The 22,564-nt window shown below is 42.2% G+C and overlaps 1 pseudogene; it reads left to right on the forward strand.

The window, feature by feature from the left end:
• Positions 1-896: 896 nt before the first annotated feature.
• LOC116639573 lies at positions 897-22,421 on the forward strand (annotated as a pseudogene).
• Positions 22,422-22,564: the final 143 nt, after the last annotated feature.

The following is a 22,564-nucleotide window of genomic DNA, read 5'->3' on the forward strand; positions in this document are numbered from 1 at the left end:
CTGTTTTGCTGTGTATTTTCCTTATAATAAAGTTGTGTTGTTTTTTTTTTTTTTAGATATGGCTATAGTTTGGTCATCAGGAAGGGTAGGGAGATGTCCTCATAAGGCTGGGGAAGAAACAAGGAATAGCAACTTACTGTATAAAACTTCTCTAGGGTATTTTTTTATCCCCTCTCCCTTGGTCCAGTAGGAGGTGCCCTTCACTCAGCTAACACTTAGTAGGGAAAGCATTCTCAAGTGAGAAAAAGGGCAAAGAAGAGAGGGAAGATACAGGTTGCTAGTTATATATTTATAGAAAGATAATCCCCTGGCTTTAAATAGATATGTGCATACAAATATGAACAAACTTAAAAAAATACAAACCCTTGGATCATAAGGGGGCTTCTGGGAGCCCCTTTATCCTTCCCCCTCACCCAAGGGCAGAGGGCATGAGTCTGCTTTTTAAAAATTATTAGTTTTGGTCATCCCTGCGGCAACAAGCACGAAGTTGGGTGATTACCCACAAGGTGAATGTCAGAGGAAAAAGTCAAAGTTCCCACTCTCTGAACCCTATGTGTAATCTCCTATAATTAGGGTTACATGCTTTCTTGTTCTCTTTTAACTAGTATGTTGGGGTAAAGGAGGGAGCTCCCTCCTGAAATGGTTCAAGAAATTATAAGATAGACTCGTAGTTTAAAAAGAGGGGGTAAAGTGTCATTTGCTCTAGAAGCAAAAGACAAAGGCATACAGACCCCAGAGAAATACCAGTTCCCACAGTACCATGGGAGATACTGTCCAGCCCAGGTCCGGGCTCTAGGTTCTTTGCTCTACCCGCCGCCCCCCCATTTCTTTGGTACCCTGACAAAAATCATCATCCCCCGGCAGAGAAGGCCTTCAAGGTTTTGCAGGCGGCTTGGGGCATTGTTAGCAACCCTGAAAGGCGGAAGGAGTATGAAATGAAACGAATGGCAGAGAATGAGCTGAGCCGGCCAGTGAATGAGTTTCTGTCCAAGCTGCAGGATGACGTCAAAGAGGCAATGAATACTATGATGCGCAGCCAGTGCCAGGGAAAGCATAGGAGGTTTGAAATGGACCGGGAACCTAAGAGTGCCAGATACTGTGCTGAGTGTAATAGGCTGCATCCTGCTGAGGAAGGAGACTTCTGGGCAGGGTCAAGCATGTTGGGCCTCAAGATCACCTATTCTGCACTGATGGATGGAAAGGTGTATGACCTCACAGAGTGGGCTGGATGCCAGCATGTGGGAATCTCCCCAGATACCCCCAGATGCCCCCAGAGTCCCCTATCACATCTCATTTGGTTCTCAGATTGCAGGCACCAGTGGGCGGCAGAGAGCAACCCCAGATGCCCCTCCTGCTGACCTTCAGGATTCCTTGAGCCAGATCTTTCAAGTACCCCCAGGCCAGATGTCCAATGGGAAAACTATACGTTTTTTTTTTTTAAAGATTTTATTTATTTATTTCTCAGAGAGCGAGAGAGCACAAACAGGGAGAGGTGCAGGCAGAGGGAGAAGCAGGCTTCCCGCTGAGCAGGGAGCCCGATGCGGGGCTCGATCCCAGGACCCTGGGATCATGACCTGAGCCGAAGGCAGACGCTTAACGACTGAGCCACCCAGGCGTCTAAAACTATACATTTTTAAAAAGTACTTTAGCTCAGTCTAGCCAGTCAATACGAGGGCTCGGAGCGAACCGTCAACCATGTATTCAGTCATGTCGCCTTCAGCTTGATTCTTTCCTCAGTCAGTCTAGGTTAACATTCACTGCCATCGGCATAGTGTTTGAGAAACGGGAAGGATGTGAAACACACAGCAGAATGTGACACAAAGTAACACGTGAAATTGGCTCTGTGAATTACCAAGGGTGAGTCATGCTTCTATTTGTTATACTAAAGTATACTCCCCAGAAATCGCTCATTGAGATGGACACACAAAGCAAAGATCAGCCACAATGCCATCTCTCTCTTGGCCCAGGTTCTCCAGAAAGATGAGCCTAAGGTAAGGATTCAGGTAGGGTTGCTTTCTTGGAGAAGTGTGAGCCTAGCAGGAGGTGAGGGGGTAGAAAAGTGGAAGTGAGACACAGAAAGATATAAAGCAGCGCTGTGTGATTTGTGACTATGCGGGCTGGTCCTTTTTTTTAATTTTTTTTTTTTTAGATCTTATTTATTTGAGAGAGAGAGACAGAGATAGTGAGAGAGCACAAGTGGGGAGGAGAGGGAGAAGCAGGCTCCCCACAGAGCAGGGAGCCCGATGTGGGGCTCGATCCCAGGACCCTGGGACCATGACCTGAGCCGAAGGCAGACGCTTAACCGACTGAGCCACCCAGGCGCCCACTGGCTGGTCCTTTAATGAGTCACAGAGAGATGTGACGGGTCATTCAGCAGGCTCATTTGCTGGGGCTATGGGACTTTTCTAGAAGGGCTACAAAGAGAGACCATACATCATAAAATGTAGAAGGAAGGAAGAAAACGGAATTTATCTGCCCAGCTTACTCCCATCCCCCATTTCCTATTAGTTAAGGTTGACCCCATGGAGAGCTAATTTCCCTGCACTGCCACCCTCTGTCATCCAAACCACTGGAGGCCACTGGGGAAACCAGATTCCACGCCTGCAGGATGGAACTCCGTCCAGGTCTAGAAGTGGAAGGAGTGACTCAGTGCAGATGAGCTCTGTGTGTGAGGTATATGGTCCATAAGGGCCTGGGGTTTCCGACTGGGGAGCCCTGCACAGGGTCTCCTGACTTCCCCTTAAGATGTGCCCCTCGTGATGAAGGAGTGCACTTATTGTGATGAGCACCAGGTGTTGTATGGAAGTGCTGAATCACTATATTGTACGCCTGAAACTAATATAACCCTGTATGTTAACTAACTGGAAAAAAAAGATGTGCCCTGATCAAGCTGCATCAGGGCAGTTCAGGTTGGAAAGCATGCCAATCAATAATCAAATTTGATTAAATTAAAATCTGTGGAGGATATGAAGATGTTTATAATTCAGTCTTTTCTCTTAAAATACCCAAATATATACAGAGAGCAACGTTCTTGTCTGGTAAGACTTTGGAATTTCCAGGGCAGGGTACCTAAGAAGAGGTAGACAGGGGAAGGGCACCAGAAGTAAGCATAAGGTTTCACTGCACCTCCTTGCCCAAGGGCTGATGTATTAGTTATGTATTGTTGCCAAACGCCAAAACTTAGCAGCTTAAGACACCACACTTTCATCATCTTGCCGTTTCTGTGGCTCAGGAATCCATTTATGGAATTCCTTCAGGATTTTCACAAGGCTGCAATCAGCCAGAGGGTGGGTCTCGCCTGAAGGCTTAACTAGGCAGGATCCATTTCCAAATTCACTTACCTGGCTGTTGGCAAGATTCAGTCCCTCGAGGGCTGTTGGGCCGAGGGCCTCATTCCTCATTGGCTGTTGGCTTGAAGTTGTCCTCAGTTCCTGGCCACACGGCCTCTCCAGTATGGCAGCTTGCTCATCAAAGCCGGCAAGTCTGCTGGCAAGACACAAATCATGACATGCTGTAACCTAATCACAGGACTGATGTTGCCATAACCTTTGCTGTACTCTACTCATTAGAAGAAAGTCACTAGGGGCAGCCCACACTCAAGGGGACAGGATTACATAAGGGCATGAATACCAGGCGGTGGGGACCATTGAGGGCCATCTTAGAATTCAGCCCTCCACAATCAGATTGCACACGGACAAGATTGATAAGGCCCTGAAGAGACTGACATTAGGGGGCGCCTGGGTGGCTCAGTTGGGATTAAGCATCTGCTTTAGTTAGGCTCAGGTCCTGATCCCAGAGTCCTGGGTTCAATGGCTCCCTGCTGAGCAGGGAATCTGCTTGTCCCTCTCCTTCTACCACTTCCCCCCACGTGTGTCCCTCCCCTTCTCCACTCGTGCTCTCTCTCTCAAATAAATAAAATCTTTTTAAAAAGAGAGAGAGAGAGACTGACCCTGAAGGGGCTGACAACTGGAAAAGCCCCAAATATTTAGAAATTAAACAACACATCTGTAAATAGACCATGGGGTAGAATCACAAAAAAAATCAGAAATTTTTTTTTTTAAGATTTTATTTCTTTATTTGACAGAGAGAGACAGCTAGAGCAGGAACACAAGCAGGGGGAGTGGGAGAGGGAGAAGCAGGCTCCTGGCCGAGCAGGGAGCCCAGTGCGGGGCTCAATCCCAGGACCCTGGGATCGTGACCTGAGCCAAAGGCAGACACTTAACGACTGAGCCACCCAGGCGCCCCGAAAATCAGAAAATATTTTAAATAGATTGATAGTGAAAATGCAACATATGAAAATTTGTGAGCTGTATTGAAAGCCATATAAAGGGAAAGTTAAAACCTTAAATGTTTATGAGAGAATAAGAAAAGGTTAAAATCAATGACATAACTTGACACTTAAAGAAGATAGAAAAGGATGAGCAAATTAAACATAAAATAAATAGAAGGACAAACATAAAGACACAAGAGAAATTTAAAAAAATAAATAAATATGGAAAATTAATAAAACTAAAAATTGCTTCCTTGAGGAGATCACAACTGATAAACCCTCAGTAAATCCTAATCAAGAGAAAACCCAAATTACCGATATCAGGATTGAAAGAGGAGACATCACCACAAGAGCCACAACATTAAAAGTACGTGAAGAGAATAATATCAACAGTTTTATGTCAACGCGTTCAATCACTTAGATTAAAGGGGCAATTACTTTAAAAACTCAGTTTACCAACTAATGGAATTGGCACACGGCAGAAGCTTCCCTGGCCCCTGTTTTGGCACAAGATCTTAAACAGGGAAGGGAGAATTACAAGAAATGCTAAAGGAAGCTCTTCAGAATAAAAGGAAATGACACCATATGGTAATTCAGATCCACAGGAAAGAATGAAAGCATCAAAAATGGTAGTATGTGGATGAATATAAAACCTGTATGTTTTTCTTTCTCTTCTCTTAATTTGTTTGAAATTCATTTGACTTTTTAAGACAAAAACCACAGCATTGTGTTGTTAGGTTTAAAATATATACAGGTATTATATTATTTCATTTATAAGAAATGTCCAGAATAGGCAAATCCATAGAGACAAAAAGTAGATGAGTAGTTGCCAGGGCTGGGGGAGGTGGGGTGGAGCAGGGAATAGAGAGTGACCCCTAATGGGTATGGGGTTTCTTTTTGGACTGATGAAAATGCTCTGGAATTAAATCATGGTGATGGTTGCACAATTTTTTAAATATAACAAAAACAACAACAACAACAACAACACTGAAATGTAAACTTTAAAAGGGTGAAATTTTTTAATTTAAATTCAATTAGCCAACATATAGTACATCATTAGTTTTTGGTGTAGCGTTTAATGATTCATTAGTTGCGTATAACACCCAGTGCTCATCACTTCACATGCCCTCCTTAATGCCCATCACCCAGTTACCCCATCCCCCCACCCACCTCCCTTTCCACAACCCTCGGTTTGTTTCCTGGAGTCAACAGTCTCTCATGGTTTCACTCCCTCTTTGATTTCTTCACATTCAGTTTTTCCTATAAAAGGATGAATTTTATGGTACGTGAATCATATCTCAAAAAATGTATATAGAAGTAATATATATGGTAAAAATAGCAAAAAAGATGGAGGGAAATGCAACTGTACTACTGAAAAATTTCTACATCTTTCTTGAAGTAAGTTAATAAAAAATCTAAGAAGATTGTGATCAGTTAAAGATGTATGGTGTAATCCCTAGAGCAACCAATAAAAAATAAATAAAAATAGCTATAGTTTAAAAAGCCAAGGTGAGGGGCGCCTGGGTGGCTCAGTCGTTAAGAGTCTGCCTTTGGCTCAAGTCATGATCCCAAGGTCCAGGGATCGAGCCCCGCATTGGGTTCCCTGCTCCGCGGGGAGCCTGCTTCTCCCTCTCCCTCTCCCCCTGCTTGTATTCTCTCTCTCGCTGTGTCTCTCTCTGTCAAATAAATAAATAAATAAGTCTTTTAAATAAATAAATAAAAATAAAAAGCCAAGGTGAAAAGCTTCTGCTTCCAGTCATGCTAGAGTAACAAGGACTGGCCTTAATCAGGGTGGGAAAACTGAAGAAAATATATGAAATAACTGTTTTCAGACATTAGACAACAGGTAACACAGGACAGTGACCCATGAGAGGAGAGAAACAGAGAACTGGGCACTGGACTTACCCCAGCCTTTTGTGTGAAGGCAATTTTGTGGCCACAGGTAGGGGGTATAGGTAGGGGGAATTAATTAAACAGAGCCTGGTGATCTCACTGAAATAAAAATATAGACATTAGCGTTTAGGGAGACCAAGGCAGCTAGAAGTTGGGGGTCAGGTATCTGGATTGGAGGGGACCATGTAAGAAGACAGAATTTTGCATACTGGTCTGCTTGAGTCTTTAATGAGTGCTGGGTTAGACATACGTAGAGTGAAATTTCACAAAGTGAGGCCCAAAACGACCAGAGTTGTAAATATAAAATTCCCCAGAGTTCACACATGGTAGAAAGACAAAAGTTCTGACCAGCCAGGGTGGAGGGTCCTTAGTGATCTCCCAGGGGAATTACCAAACCCCACAAAATATGATCTCAACTACAGCAACTTCCTTAATGGGTAAACCCTAAACATACAGCCCAAAAAATAATATCGATGCAAAACATTTCCACTTTAGGAAGCTAGATCTTTCTTCTTTTCTAATATATGGAAACTCACACATTGCTGGTGGGAATGTTAAAAAATGGTACAGCCACTGTGGAAGATAGTTTGGTGGTTTCTTACAAAACTAAACCTATTCTTATCACACGTTCTAGCAATCATACTCCTTGGTATCTAACCAAAGGAGTTGAAAACTTACATCCCTGCAAAAACCTGCATACGGGTGTTTATAGCAGTTTTATTCATAATTGCCAAAACTTGGAAGCAACCAAGATGTCTTTCAGTAGGTGAATGAATAAACAGTTACATCCAAACAATAGAATATTAATAGCACTGAAAAGACATGAGCTATCAAGCATAAAAAGACATGGAGGAACTTTAAATGCATACTACTAAATGAAAGTAGCCAATCAGAAATGGCTACATATTATATGATTCCAACTATCAGACATTCTGGAAAAGGCAAAACTATGGAAACAGTATCAGATCAGTGTTGTCAGTAGCTGGGCGGGGTGGGGGCAGGGAGAGCAGAAGAAATAGGTGGAGCCCAGAAGATTTGTAGGGCAATGTAACTACTCTGTATGCTACTGTAACAGTAGATACATGTCATCATACATTTATCCAAACCCATAAAATGTACACCAGGACAGAACCTTAACATAAAGTATGGATTTGGGGTGATAATGATGTGTCAATGTAGCTTCACCAGTTGTCACAAATGTGCCACTCTGAGGAGGGTATATAGAATGAGGGAGGCATGTATGTATGGAGGCAGGTGCTAAATGAGAAATCTCTGTACCTTCCACTCAAATTTTGCCCTGAACCTACTGCTCTAAAAAAGAAAATCTATTTTTAAAAAGCTCACATGTCCTCTGACCTAACAATTATATTAAGAATTTACCTCACAGACATACCTGTCTATGTACACAAAAATTTCCAAGGAATTTTATTGCAATATTTTTATAGCAAGAGCCTGGAAACACTCTTAGTATCCATCAACATAGGATTGGTTACATGAATTACGTTACATCCATATAGCAGAATATAAAGCAGTCATTTAAAAGAATAAGGCATTATGGAAAATAGTATAACAGTTGCTCAAAATTTAAACATAGAAGTGCCATATGATCCAGCAGTTCCATTTCTGGGTACATACCCAGAAGAATTGAAGCAGGGACTCAAACTGATACTTGTACACTCGTGTTCACGATGGCATTATTCGGAGTAGCCAAAAAGTGGAAGGAACCCAAGTGTCCATGGTCAGATGAATGGGGCCTATACAGGCAATGGAATATTATTCAGCCTTAAAAAGGAAGGAAATTAGGACACACGCTGAGACACAGGCAAACCTTGAAGACATTTCTCTAAGTGAAAGAAGCCAGTCACGAAAGGACAAATACTATATGATTCTACTTGTATGAGGTATCTAGAGTCATTAAATTCTTAGAGACAAAAACTAGAACAGTGATTGCCAGGGGCTGGGGGGAGGAGAGAATGGTGAGTTTGTGCTTAATGGATGTGGGGTTTCAGTTTGGGAAAATGAAAAAGTCTGGAGATAGATGATGGTGGTGGTTGCAGAGCAATGTGAATGTACTTAATACCATCGAAATGTATACTTAGAAATCGTTAAAGTGGTAAATTTTAGGTTATGCATATTTTGCCACAATAAAAAAATATGACTCCAAAATGAAATAATTTAATAACGCAACTACTAAGTTCAGAGATGGAGAAGAAGACGAAGAGGAAGAAGAAGACGAAGAAGAAGGAGGAGAAGGAGATGGAGGAGAAGAAGGAGACAGAGACAAAGAAGAGGAAGAAGGAGGAAAAAGGAGGGGGAGGGGAAGAGGAAGAGCAGGAGGAGGGGGAGAAGAATAAGAGGAGGAAAAGGAGGAGGGGGAGAAGGAGAAGAAAAAGGAGACAGTCCTGTGTGTAAGTGGTCGTGAACAATGATGAATATTTTCAATGAAAAAAGCAAGGGCAAAACAATGTCAATAACATGTTACCATTAGTAGAACAAACACACGAAGAGACAAACTCAAATATTCTTTTTATTTTATTTTTTTTTTTTATTTATTTTTTTTTTTTAGATTTTATTTATTTGAGCGAGAGAGACAGAGATAGTGAGAGAGCACAGGTGGGGAGGAGAGGGAGAAGCAGGCTCCCCACAGAGCAGGGAGCCCGATGCAGGACTCGATCCCAGGACCCTGGGACCATGACCTGAGCCGAAGGCAGACGCTTAACCGACTGAGCCACCCAGGCGCCCAAACTCAAATATTCGTGTGTGTGTGTGTGCGCGTGTTATCTGTTAACAAGAGCTATTTATAAATACAAATATAAACACACCTGCGTGACTAAGTATGATGGGATATCGGGAAAGGACACAGAGGTAACTTACAGCGTCAGGACTCTGGCATGGGGACCTGGTTGGCTGGCAGCCGTGGTATCAGAAAAGTAATTTTTGAATATATATCCTTTTCCAATCCTTTGAATTTTGAATCACAGGCATGTGTTAATCCCTCAAACTTTCTAAAAATATGTTTTTTTGTTTTTTTGTTTTTTAAAGATTTTATTTTATTTATTTATTTATTTGACAGAGAGAGACACAGCGAGAGAGGGAACACAAGCAGGGGAGTGGGGGAGGGAGAAGCAGGCTTCCCGCGGAGCAGGGAGCCCGACGTGGGGCTCGATCCCAGGACCCTGGGATCATGACCTGAGCTGAAGGCAGACGCTTAACAACTGAGCCACCCAGGCGCCCCTCTAAAAATATGTTTTTAATGAGACTTTGTGCAGTACCCCCGCAGGACCCAGTCTCTTATTTGAAAATCTCCACTGATTCCAGAGAGCCTGGATTTGGGCTCAGGTCATGATCTAGGGTCATGTGACTGAGCCCTGCATTGGGCTCCATGCTCAGTGCAGAGTCTGTTTGTCCCTCTCCCTCTGCTCTGTCCTCCCACTCTCTCTCACATAAATAAGTAAGTAAGTAAATAAATAAATAAATAAAATCTTAAAAAGAGAAGAAAATCTCCACTGATTCCCTAATTTCTTCCATGACAAGGGTTAAACTCCATGTCATTTCATTAGATGCCTTTCACAAATGAGTCCTAACTCACTCTTCCAAGTTCATTCTTGCAATTTCAATCCACTCAATGTGGGTTATATTCCCAGAAGTCGCCAGACTTCTCTGTGCCTTTTTACACAATGCTCTTTCTCCATGAGATACTTCTACTGTCTTCTTGTACTCACCTGCACTGGTGGGTATAGGTTAGCTCGTGCTGTAGAAACAAACAACAAACTCTCAGTGACATGAAACTCAAGGTTTATTTCTCACTCATCATGAGTCAGCTGGGGGTTCTGTTGAGTCTTCCTTACTTGGGAACCCAGGCTTATAGAGCAGCCCCTATTTGGAGTGTTGTCAGGCCCTAGAGCAGGAAAAAAGAGAGAGACAGGAGAAAGCATTCCAAATTATGCATTGTTTTTTATTTTTATTAAAGCTTCCATTCAGAAATAGCATACATCAATTCCAATCACTTTCATTGATCAAAGTAAGTCACAAGCATGGGTTCAGGCAGGGAGTCAGTAGATAGTTGGATTTAATTAGGTTTGGAATATTCCAGAAGTGTGTAATGGAGAAAGAGTTAAGGAAGGAGTATTTAAAATGATGGGCAGTGGTGTCTGAACTGGATAAGAAGAGAAGTGAGGTCATAATGTGTTTGATAGTGGTGGGGTCAATGAGTTAGAGACCTCTATAAGACTGAAGGTGAATGGTCTCTGGAGGAATTTCATGTTTATTGGGAAAGACATATGTAAATAGGCTGGGGGAGGGGCCACACAGTTCAACCCACAATAACTATTAATTTTCTTGTTTATTTAAATATATATGCATTTTAAATTTTTTATTTTTTCCCCAACTCAGTTGTAAGCCCCGTGAGAGCAGAGACCTTGTCTGTCTTTCTAACCATTATATCCACAATGGCTAGAACAAAGCCCAGCACAGAGTAGCTGGTCAGCAAAAAGCTGATAATGAATGAATGAATGAATGAGTGAATGGATGGATGAGTAGTAGGTTTCTTCTACTTCCACAGGACTCCTGAGAAAAGCTGGTAATGACCCAGTCACCCTGGCATAATAGATCATACCATACTCCAAAGATCATACCATCAATTTCTTCCCTCCCTATATGCCTGCACCTTTCTTCCATGGAGAAGTGGAGCTTATTTCTCCTTCTTTTGAATCTAAGCATACCCTAGGACTGCTCTGATCAATAGAGTGTAGTAGAAATACATTCTGGGATCTCTTGGCCCAGGCTTTAAGAAAACCACAAGCTTCTATTTCCTTCCTCTTGGAACTCAGCAACCATGATGTAAAAACAAGCCACATGGAGGAGAATTCAAGTCCTTTCTACGGCAGCTCCAGCCCAGCCACCCTCTCCCAACCAGCACCAACTGCCAGTCATAAGAATGAACCATCTTGGACATTCCAGCCCAGTCTAGCCTCTGTAGCCCCAGATAACAGCACATGGAACAAAACAACTTCTCTGCTAAGATAATCGACCAACAAAACTGTGAAAAATAATACAATAGTGGTTGTCTTAAGCCACTAAGTTTGGGCATGATTTGTTACCCAGTGATAGATAACTGAAACAGAAATCAGCACCTAGTCATGTGATGCTGCAGGAAGAAAAACATAAAACACGGAGGACTGGCTTTGGGAGCAAATTGTGGGGGGGAAGCCTGGAGATTCTCAAGAAGGCTATTGATGAAGGTTGGCAGAGCAGTGAGGCGATCCCTACTGGGTACGGGAGCAAAGGGAATACAATTTATATACCAGGAGAAATTTTATTGAAACTGCCGCCTGTGTGAACATCACAAATAGAAAGGGTGCCTCACGAGCCTGGAGATCTGGCGAGGGAGATTGCCAGGCAAAATGTTGAAAGTGTCAATTGGCTTCTCTTAGCTTCCTAGGCTATGACAAAATACAAGAAGAAAGGAATGAACTAAATAAAGAACAGTTTGAGTAGAATTTGGAGGAAATGTAAAGGGTACAGGGAAGTCTTCAAGGTAGCAAATGTTCTCAAAGTAAGAAATGGCCTTAAGGCGAAGATCAAATCTAGGGTGTTATCAGTAAAACATAGCTTCAGTATGAAATTCAGATCAAAGGTGCAAGATCTTTTGCAGAGACAGAAAGTTTTAAGATGGTGTCTAAGAGACCTTTAGGCCAGACAAAAATACGTATAAATATCTTAGGGGCATGATTTGTAGACCCCAGCAATAGAACTGCTAAGAATATTAAGGCTGTTATAGCAACTTTGATGCTGGGGTATACCTAGTAAACTAGCAAAGATAAATAATAATGTTAACAATCCAATGGAAATGTGGCTCCAGGGAAGCATATTGTTGATAACGTAGAATTGTTTCAAGCTTTCTAGAAAGCAGTCTGGCAATAGGTAACAAAATGTTCCTGTCTTTTTTCCAAATAGTTTATCTTGAGGAATATTGACCTAAGGAAATGGCCTCAAAGAGATAATTTTTAAAAAGCCATTGGTCTAAACAAGCCTTCATGGTCACATTATTTATAATAGAAAGAAACTGGAAACAATCCAAATGTCCAAAAATAGAGCTTTGGATGTGCAAACTGTGGTATATTTAAATGACAAACTGCTCTATAATCATTAAAAAGACAAGTTTATGGATTGTGTTGACTCGAGGTTATGTGGGCTTGAAGTATTGTTAGTAAGAGTAAAGTATGAAATGGTAAGTGCACGCTGTTTTAATTCCATAAAAATAAGTACCATCTATATATATTTTTTTTTTTTTTTTTTTAAAGATTTTATTTATTTATTTGACAGAGAGAGACACAGCGAGAGAGGGAGCACAAGCAGGGGGAGTGGGAGAGGGAGAAGCAGGCTTCCCGCGGAGCAGGGAGCCCGATGTGGGGCTCGATCCCAGTACCCTGGGATCATGACCTGAGCCGAAGGCAGACGCCCAACGACTGAGCCACCCAGGCGCCCCCATCTATATATTTTTAATAAAATAAAGAAAATGTATATGCAACAACTTAATGTTTAGCTTTAAAATTGAAGTAGTTGATATCCTAGTTTGAAAGGATGAAATAGATACTGTGGGGAATTACCCGAAAAAAGTTAAGAAAACTAGAACAGATACATTTAAGTGCAGGGTGTGTTTATTAAGAAGTGTTGACAGGGACTTAAAATGTTCTCAGCCCTGAGCTAGGCATAGCAAGTAGAACAAAGGAAGAGGAGGATATTGTCCCCAGGCTCAATAAATATTCAAAAAACAAAAAGGACACAATAGATTACAGTGTAGATTAATTTTTTTTTTGTTCGATTCTGTGAAAAAAGACCGAAGGGTTTTTTTGAAACTCTGTTTTACAAAAACTTGCTAGAATTCTGTGAGACATTTTGCGAATGGAATTAAGCTTTAGATACTTTTGTTAAATTGTTGATTTTTAAACTACTGTTCTGTTTTTAAAATGCTCTTTTAAAACACTTGAACACTATGGAGAAGGAAAAAAAGAGAGTTAAAAAAAAAACAAACATGTCACCTAAAATCGATCCCATTCCTGAGAAATCATCATTGTTAACACTTCATAAATATTATTTTAGCAAGGTTCACTTACTCAGGTTCAACCAGGAAAGCAGAACGAGTAGGAGATATATTTTCATAGACTTACTGCAAGGAATTGGTTTACATAATTGTGGGGGCCAACTAAACAAGTCCAAAATCCATAGGACAGACCACCAGGAAGGACAGAATGGAATCCCAGGGCACAGGCTGAAGCTGGACACAGGCACAATTACTTCTTCAGGGAAACCTCAGCTCTGCTCCTAGAGGCCTTTCAAATGAATCATATCCACCTACATTATCTAGGAAAATCTCCCTTATTTCAAGCCAACTGATCATGACTTTTAATTGTATCTTAAAACACTTTCACAGCAATACTTACATTAGTATTTGATTGAATAACTGAAGAATCTGGCTTTGTCAAGTTGACATGTCAAAAAGACCATCACAGTCCACCCCTTGTCAATGTGGCACCCATACACATTTTCTTAAATCACACTCAACCTCCAAATAAAGGCCGTAACAAAGTCATACTTTTGCTTAACATGATATAATTATCCTGTGTACAATTGAAATCTCACTACCCTTTCCTCAGGAGATGCGAAGTTCTTAGGTGTTGTTTACTCTTCTCCTTTGTTATCCTGTAGCTTAAATACTATCATATAAAATTAACAATTACTGGGGCGCCTGGGTGGCTCAGTCAGTTGGGCCTCTGCCTTTGGCTTGGGTCATGATCTCGGGGTCCTGGGATCAAGCCCTGCGTCAGGCTCTCAGAGAGCCTGCTTCTCTCTCTGCCTGCCCTCCCCCTACTTGTGCTTTCTCACTCTCTCTAACAAATAAATATATAAAATCTTAAAATTAACAATTACAAATACATACTATGTTAGATGATAAGGGAATAAGAGTGGAAAAGAAGCAAATATTTCCTTAATATATATTTATTAAAAAATAAGGAATAAATACTCATAATAATTAGACCTCATTTCTGCAACTGGTCACTGGTCATAGTATTTATAACTACACTCTTCTGCTTCCTATTCCACATCCGCTTTGCCCTCAGCAAGCACCTCAGCTGGCCATGCTTCTTTACCTGGTGGGGTGACCCAAGACTTCATTCCTAAAGGGCCTGGAACATGAGCAGTCTAGCCTGAGTTGGGTTGTTGTATTTCCTTTGACTTTAATCGCAGAGTAATATTAAGAGGCATCCGTGAGAGATCACCTGTATTCCAGACATACTCCTCCCTACCTCCATTGTGTAATGGTGCTCAGTTTGTCCTTGGTAGTCAGTATCAGTTACCCCAGCCAGCATGGTGACTTTCTTCGCCTGCTGATAAAGAGGCATGAATATCCCAAAGTGACCAGGTGACAGTCTCAACTTCCAGGTCAATGGAATCATTGTTGTATCTGTTCGTGCAAGTATTTCTCCCTTGGGAACTTAGATCTCTAGACCAGCAGAACCCAAGGACCGGAGATAGAAAGCAAAAATTGTACTGATGTATCACCAGCCACTCCCATTCCTACCCTTTAATCAAAGCCTCATGAATCCTGGCTATGGGAGAAATAATCCCATATATTGGACACTGATATAGAGCATAGTATATACAGCAAACTGATTTAGGTCACCTTAGAGACTATTCTGAAGTCTTTCGCTAATATCAAAATGGAACGTTCTGGAGCTTCAGAGACTTTTCCCTCCAGAGAAACTGAGAATTGATTTTCTGGAAGCACTTTCCCCTCCTCTCTCCTAGTGCCCTCCCCTTCACTTTCTTCAGGAAGCTACTATCACATCTACTGGGGGAGGCAGACTGGAATCCATTCTTTACAAAGAGTCTGTCTAGATACTCAATTGTACATTTTCAGTTGAAGATTCCATGTCACGATTTTGTTTTTTGATTCATATCATTTTCTCTTTTGTGGTACAAAAATGTGGTAAAAGAGCATATCCTTTCCTCTGCCCCTTTAAACAATGTTTTGATTCTAATGGGCCAGCTAAGTGCAGGCAGAATTAACTGGTTTTGCATCATGAGAAACTACAATACAACATCTTAGCTAAGTAGTATTCAGTAAAGTGAAAGAAAAGGAGAAACAACTGGTGTGGCCCCACTGTGGGAAGGGTGTGAAGGGGCCAAACTTCTAAGCTTTAGAGGCCCTATTTCCTAGTATCCATGTCCCACTCATCATCTCTTTAAATATCTATTCTTTTGTGTTTCCAAATCCTTGTAATCAGCTTTTGTCAGTAGAAATTGTATTATGAATTCATACCTTTAATTCCTTAGTTCTTCAACTAGATGAGTTCATAGGACCTAAAAGATCAACCTTAATAAAGTCTGAAGAGGTGAGATGGGGGATAAAGAGGAAGCAAGAGACCATGGGGCAGTTCTGCCAGAGGACAGGGATGCAGAAAGCCTTAGCATCACTAAAGGCCTGAGAGAGCATTGAGTGTCCAATACTCTAAATAAAGTTAGTGTGGAGGATTCTTTCTTGACCCTCAATTATTCCCATAGAATTAACAAGGTATCATGTTGTTGGGGGAGCAGGGTTCCTGTGACTGGACTGATTTGTATCAGAATCACTTGGGGCAGAGTTTTTAAACCTTGCACACACACATACACACACACACACACACACACACACACACACACACACCAGTGATTCTAGAATGGGTCCTGGTATAGAAGGAGGGCAAGACATGTTTGAAAACCTCCCTAGGTTATTCTCCTATATGACTTTATCCATGACCCAGTCATTTCCCTGACTTAACATGAAAAACCACAGGAAACACTTCTTGCTTCCTCACCCACAGATGCTGCTTCCCTTGATGTGACACTTACCCCCGGTAAGCACAATTCCAACTGGCTTAAGACTAGGGAATGTAGTGGCTCACTTCTGTGTGGCTTCAGGTACAACTTGATCCAGGACTCAAACGGTATCACTAGGACAGGATTCTCACTCCTTCATTTCTCCATTTTCTTAGCCTTAGTGCCTACATCTGACTCCATGTGGTCATGGATGACTGCCGGAGTACCAGCAACTACATCCTCTCTCCTTCATGTCCAGCAAGAAGAGAGTTAAGAGTCTCCCAGCATTCCTGGTGACTCTATCTTTGTACATCATTGGCTCATTCCTGAACAGATCACTATGGCCAAGAGCATGTGATATGCTGCTTAGCCAATCAGGGCCCATCTCTAGACCTGGGGTTTAAAGTCAATCACATCCAAACCACAAAGCTGGGAATGGATGCTGGGCATCAAACCAGTGGTGGCCACTACTCTCCTAATCTGCAGTTAACCAGAGCAAGCATCTCAGGTATCACTCCAAATGCTGCTGGATCAACCTCATCTGGTTGTTTTGTATAACGTGCCATTCCTTTGACACACCTGTCTAAGGCTGACAGAGACATATGTTAAGGAGACTTGCTCCCTGACCTCAAGTACCTCACAACAATCCAGTCAAACATATGTTTCCATTTTAGAAAAGAAAAGAGAAACACCTGGTCGATGTAATTGGATATCTCCTTTCTTGGACTTCAACTCTTACTGACCCCAGCAAAGTTCTGAAAGTAAAAGATTATTAAAAAGTAAAAGATTATTAAAATGTTTCATTTTCTTCAAGTAGGCATTTAAAACCTCATTCATTTCAAATGTTCCCTCTGAGATCGCCACCTGTAAAATTCTATGAGTTGTCTCCACAGAGCCATCTAATACACTCACTTTCATTTGGGGACATCTACTGACAAGAGCAATGAGCAACAGATTAGGAGACAGACGACCTGTGTTCTACATACTTCTCAGCCATCACTAGTGATGGGATGCGGGGTAAGTGGCTTTGTTCCTTAAATAAGAAAGGACTTTAAACTTTGCTATGACATGGAAATCAAGGGAATATTGTTCCTCTTAAGTAACTTACCTTTTGAAGTTTACAAAAAGGAGCTTCCACTTTCAGGAAAATAAAGATGCTCACCAACAGATATCTATTGAGCACCCACTAAGTGCCAGGCACAGTGCTGAGCTCTAAGAATAGAAAGATACAGGGTTGCCTGGGTGGCTCAGTCATTAAGCGTCTGCCTTTGGCTCAGGTCATGATCCCAGGGTCCTGGGACCGAGCCCCACGTCGGGCTCCCTGCTTGGCAGGAAGCCTGCTTCTCCCTCTCCCTCTCCCCCTGCTTGTGTTCCCTCTCTTACTGTGTCTCTATCTGTCAAATAAATAAATTTTTAAAAAATCTTTAAAAAAAAAAAGAATAGAAAGATACAAAACGGCCAGCTCTTTGGGGCGCCTGGGTGCTCAGTCAGTTAAGTGCCTGCTGTCGGCTCAGGTCACAATCCCAGGGTGCTGGGATTAAGCTCTGCATCGGGCTCCCTGTTCAGCGGGGATCCTGCTTCTCCCTCTCCCTCTGCCTACCGCTCCCCTTGCTTGTGCTCTCTCTCTCTGTGTCAAATAAATAAATAAAATCTTTTTTAAAAATTATAACAAAAGACCCAGCTCTTACCATGGGTGAGCTCCCATGTTAGGCAGGGAGACAGGTAAATAAACAATTACAGCCCAATGTGCTTTATGCTGTAGCTGAGATACGCATGGGCTGCTATCTGAATTGAAAGGTTGGGCATGAGTGTTGATGGTTGAGGATTGAGTTTTTCACATGAGCAAGGCAGCAAGGAAAGGGGACCAGGGTCAGATGAGCATTTTGGGCAGAGGGGAAAACACATGCACAGGCATGAAGCAGAGTGTATATGCTCCATATTCTGTGTGCCTCTCCAGAGCCACTCTCCATCCCTATCCACTCTGCTCTGTGCCCTGGAGCTGGCCTCTGTGGAATGCATCTCTGGAGCTCCCTTGCCTTTTGGCTTCTAACTGGTTTCAGCCAATGAGATACAGCAGGTGGAGAATGCAGGGAAGTGAGAGACAAAGTTCAGATATGTGTCCCCCTGGCTCCCTCTCTGAGGAGCAGGGAGGCCACAGCTCCAGCTCCCCAGGCTGACACACCCCACTCTAGATCCTGGGGACGGCTTCCTCACTTGCCGCTCTAGGTCTAGAGGTGGTAAGGACCTTCCATTCCGGTTTCCCTTAACCCTGTCCGCACCTTTGTAAATAGTCTTGTAAACTCTTCAGTTACCTCTTTTGTGAGTATCATCTGTCTCCTGCCAGGACCCTGACTGATACATGTGTGGATTAGGTAGAAATTGCAGGGCTGGATTATAGAGTGTATGTCTGCATGGGGCAAGTGTGATGAGGACAGAAAGTTGGCAGGAACCAGGTCCTTGGGGGTCTTGGATTCTCTGTGAGGGGTGAGTAAAGATTTTATCATGAAGGTAGTAGGAAGCCAGTTTTTTTAATCATTAGGTTACATTTTTGTAATCATTATGGGTAATATATGCACCATATATAATTCAAAAGCAGCTACTTGCATGCTACCAGACCTTGGGAGAAGTGGAGCATGGAACATCAGTGACCATGTTGCTGCCCATGATGGGATAGGTTCTGCCAAAGGTGAGCAATCTGTCATAAGATAGAAGTGGTATATCCAGGATCAGGCACAAGCAGGGCCAGAGGGTACAAGTAAACAACAGGTGCAGAAGGCCCTGAATCCCTCTACTTTAACTCATATTTATAGCTACATCAGGGGAGAAAGGGGAGGCTTATTATCAGCTGAAAGAGGAGGAAAATAGGTTGATCTTCATTCATGGATGGGTTGCCTTGTGCTGTGGACTGCATTGTGCCCCACCAAAATTCATATGTTGAAGCTCTAACCTCCAATTTGATGGTATTTAAAAATGAGGCCTTTGGGAGGTAATTAGATTTAGATGAGATCATGAATCAGGACCCCCATGATGGGATTAGTGCCCTTATAAGAAGAGATATCAGAGAGCATCTTTACTCTCTCTTTCTCTCTCCACCATGTGAGGACACAGCAAGAAGGTAGCTGCCTCCAATCCAGGAAGAGAGCTTTCACCAGAATCTAATCATGCTGGCACCCTGGTCTGGGACTTCCAGCCTCCAAAACTATAAAAAATAAATTCTGTTGTTCAAACCACCCACTTTGTGGTATTTTGTTATGACAGACCTAGCAGACTCACAGCTTGTTGTGAGCCTATTGCTAATTCACAACATCAGTTAGTAACGACTCTGGAAGGTAGGGAAGTCCTCAGCATTCCAAACGGTGTATCTAGTCACCCACTGTGTGTGGAAAAAAGAAGTGAACTGCCGTAAGAATATATACAGACTCATGGGGAGTGGCAATAGCCTGGCTGGTTGGTCAGGGAACTGGAAAAAGAAGATTGGAATACCAGGGTCAAAGAGATCTGAGAAAGAGACATTTGGACTTATGATAGTTGGCAAAAAATATCAATGTATCACAGGCTAACACCTGACAGAGATCATCCACAATGGTAGAGGTAGTAAACAACCAAGTGGACAGGATGACTGGCGAGTTGTCATCAGCCAGCCTCTAATGTCACCCATCCTACTGCTGGCATCATGGGCTCATGGATGATAGACATGGTGGTAGGGATGAAGGTTATGCCCAACAGCATGGACTTCCACCCATCAAAGCGGATCTAGCTACTGCCACTACTAAATGTCTAACATGCCAGCAACAGAGCTAAGCTCCCTGGCATGATACCATCTCTCGCAGAGATCAACTATTTTCACCCTTCAAGAGGCAGCAATTTATCTTGACTGAGATCAATACATATTCTGAACATAAGTTTGCCTTTCCTTCCTGCAGGGCCTTGGCCCAAAACCACCAACCAAAGATTTGCAGAGTGTTTGATCCACCTAGGTGGAATGTCATATAACATTGGCTTAGAATGAGAGACTCACTCTCTGGAAAAGAAGTGGAGTAGTGGGAACATGACCATGGCATCCATTGGTCCTATTAGATTGCACACCGCTAGAAGCCATCACCCTGATGGCAACAGAACAGTCTCTTAAAGACATAACTGTGGTGCCAATTCAGAGATGGTAAACTGAAGGGATTGGGTGCCATTCCAAATGAATGACCATTGTGTAGATTATATGGCTTCAAGAGACAAAGGGATGATGTAGGAATAACCCTACTTACCCTCACTCCCCAGAACACAAGACCAACCAGAATCCTGTGAAAGCTGCTCCAAGGTGGGACAAAGTTATCATAAGTAACAAGTCAATATGAATGGCACAAGGGTGGGTTGCAATGGATCCTGTGATACTCCCCTCGGATCTCCTCTTGGGAGATGCACGTATTACCCCCAGCTGCTAATATCAGCTGCTGACAACTTACAGCTGTGTCCCTCACTGAACATTGTCCTCAGCCACAGGGCTACACCTTGCCCAGAGCTATGACCCTTTCCAGAGAGCAGCCCACAGCTATGACTGGTTGATTCAAGATTATGAAGACCGGATCCCTTTGGGATGAGCTGAAGCCTCAGTCACAACCATGTTGCTGATTAGTTTCTCACTCTGACCAATCCTGCCTTCTTTGTGTTCTTACAAGTGTATGTCCCAAGAGCACTTCCCTTGCCTTCTGTATATAACTCTCTGTCTCAGAATTCTGTTTCCAAGGGAACCCAATATAAGATCAAAAAGTTCCATTCATTCTAACAAAGTAAACACATTGGAAAAGAAAATAAGGAATTACTTTAATTTTAGGTTAGTACTAGGTGCAATTAGACTTCTGTTTTGAAATTAGGTAATTTTGTTTTTTTTTAAAGAGAAATATTGTGCATAGTGACTGGAATTCTCACAGACACCCATGGTTTTTTTTGGCATGTTAGGCATCTACGAATGTTGTTCAAGCCACTCAATCTATGGTATTTTATAATGGCGGCCTAGGCAAACTAATATAGGCAGGGCAGAAACTAGTGGGAAGCGCTATCAGGAATATCCCAGCATGGAAAAGAAGTCTTGCTTCAAGCCAGCAGAGAGAAAAGTAGGTTGAGAATTTTGTAATCCACGTGGGTTTTATCGTACTAAATTCAAAGTGTACTATTTATCACTACTAGAAAGTTCTTTTGTGACTGCTTCTTCCCTAGAGGATTTTGCAGTGGCAAATGAGAGTTGATAAAAGTACCAGTCATGATAGACTAGGTTATGCTGTGGCAATAAGTGTCTCTAAACTCCTCAGTGGCTTACAACAACAAAGATTTGTCTCTCCCTTATTCTACTTATCAAGTTAAAGTCAGCTTCTGCTCTGATCCAGTTAATTTCACTTTGGGACTCAAGGTAATAGAGAAGTCTTGTTGTGGCATTGTGGGCCACACATACTGACTTACAGCTTCTGCTCAGAAGTGGCCTACATTAGATTGGCCAAAGCAAGTCACATGGCCACTTCTGAGTACAACAGGGCAGTGATGGAGACACCATAGAGAGGAGCACCAAAATTACAGGTAAACAGTAATATAGTCTACGACAGTGAGGTGGTTTATTTTTCTCCTTAAAGAGTGATCCATATAGTCAGAAATCCAATCAAAGTGGACCTATAACTATAGTGCTCTTTGCATTTCTATATTCCTGGGATTTAAAGATTAACAACATAAGACATTTAATATAAAGATGCCATGTATTTTGAATGTGTTATCGACATCCTATGAGCTTTCTCATAAAAGATCATTATTTTATTGTTTTAAACTTTATTGTTTAAACATATTGCTATTTCTATCATCAGAAAATTAGAATCTCAAAATCCATAATGTAAGAGGACAAGTTAGACAGATATATATCTAATTCATAAATACATGAAGGGAGAGAAGAAAAGAGAGGGAGGAAAAGAAGGAGGTAGGGAGAAGAGCATTAAAGGCCTCACTAGAAATTCAACACCACGTCTAACACTAGGAAGTCCTAATATGACTTGGGAGTTCTGCAAGGAACCACCATGGACAGTTCCCATGGTGCGTGTCTGCTGTGGATAAAGTGACCATACTTTTCACTGCTAAGAGGTGTAGAGTTCTGGAGTAAATAGTCAGACTTATCACCTTTCCAAGTAAGAGGACCATTTGAGTCATGGCAAGTCACCCACAGTATCTAATAATCCAAATATACTTGGGATAAAAAGAGGGTATATTCAAGTCATAAGCATTTTGGTATCTTCAGATGTCAGAGAAACGTCTGAAAGATGATCCTGATAAGGAAGAAGAAAATAAAAAGATCTTTGTCTGTGATCCCCTCTTGGCTGTGTCTCTGGAATCAAGATGTGAGATTCAGCCCTTTGAGCTCATCCAAAACTAACCCAACTTTGTGGAGTTGCATCACATGGTTCAGCGAAGTTAGTGGTCTTTGAGGTCAAGCATACCTGAATCTGAATCCTATCTCTGCCTCGCACCAGCCATGTGACCTTGAGCAACCTAACCTCTCTGAGCCTTGATTCTTCA

Source organism: Phoca vitulina, unplaced genomic scaffold (assembly GCF_004348235.1).
Source record: "Phoca vitulina isolate PV1807 unplaced genomic scaffold, GSC_HSeal_1.0 scaffold18, whole genome shotgun sequence".
NCBI classification, from domain to species: Eukaryota; Metazoa; Chordata; class Mammalia; order Carnivora; family Phocidae; genus Phoca; species Phoca vitulina.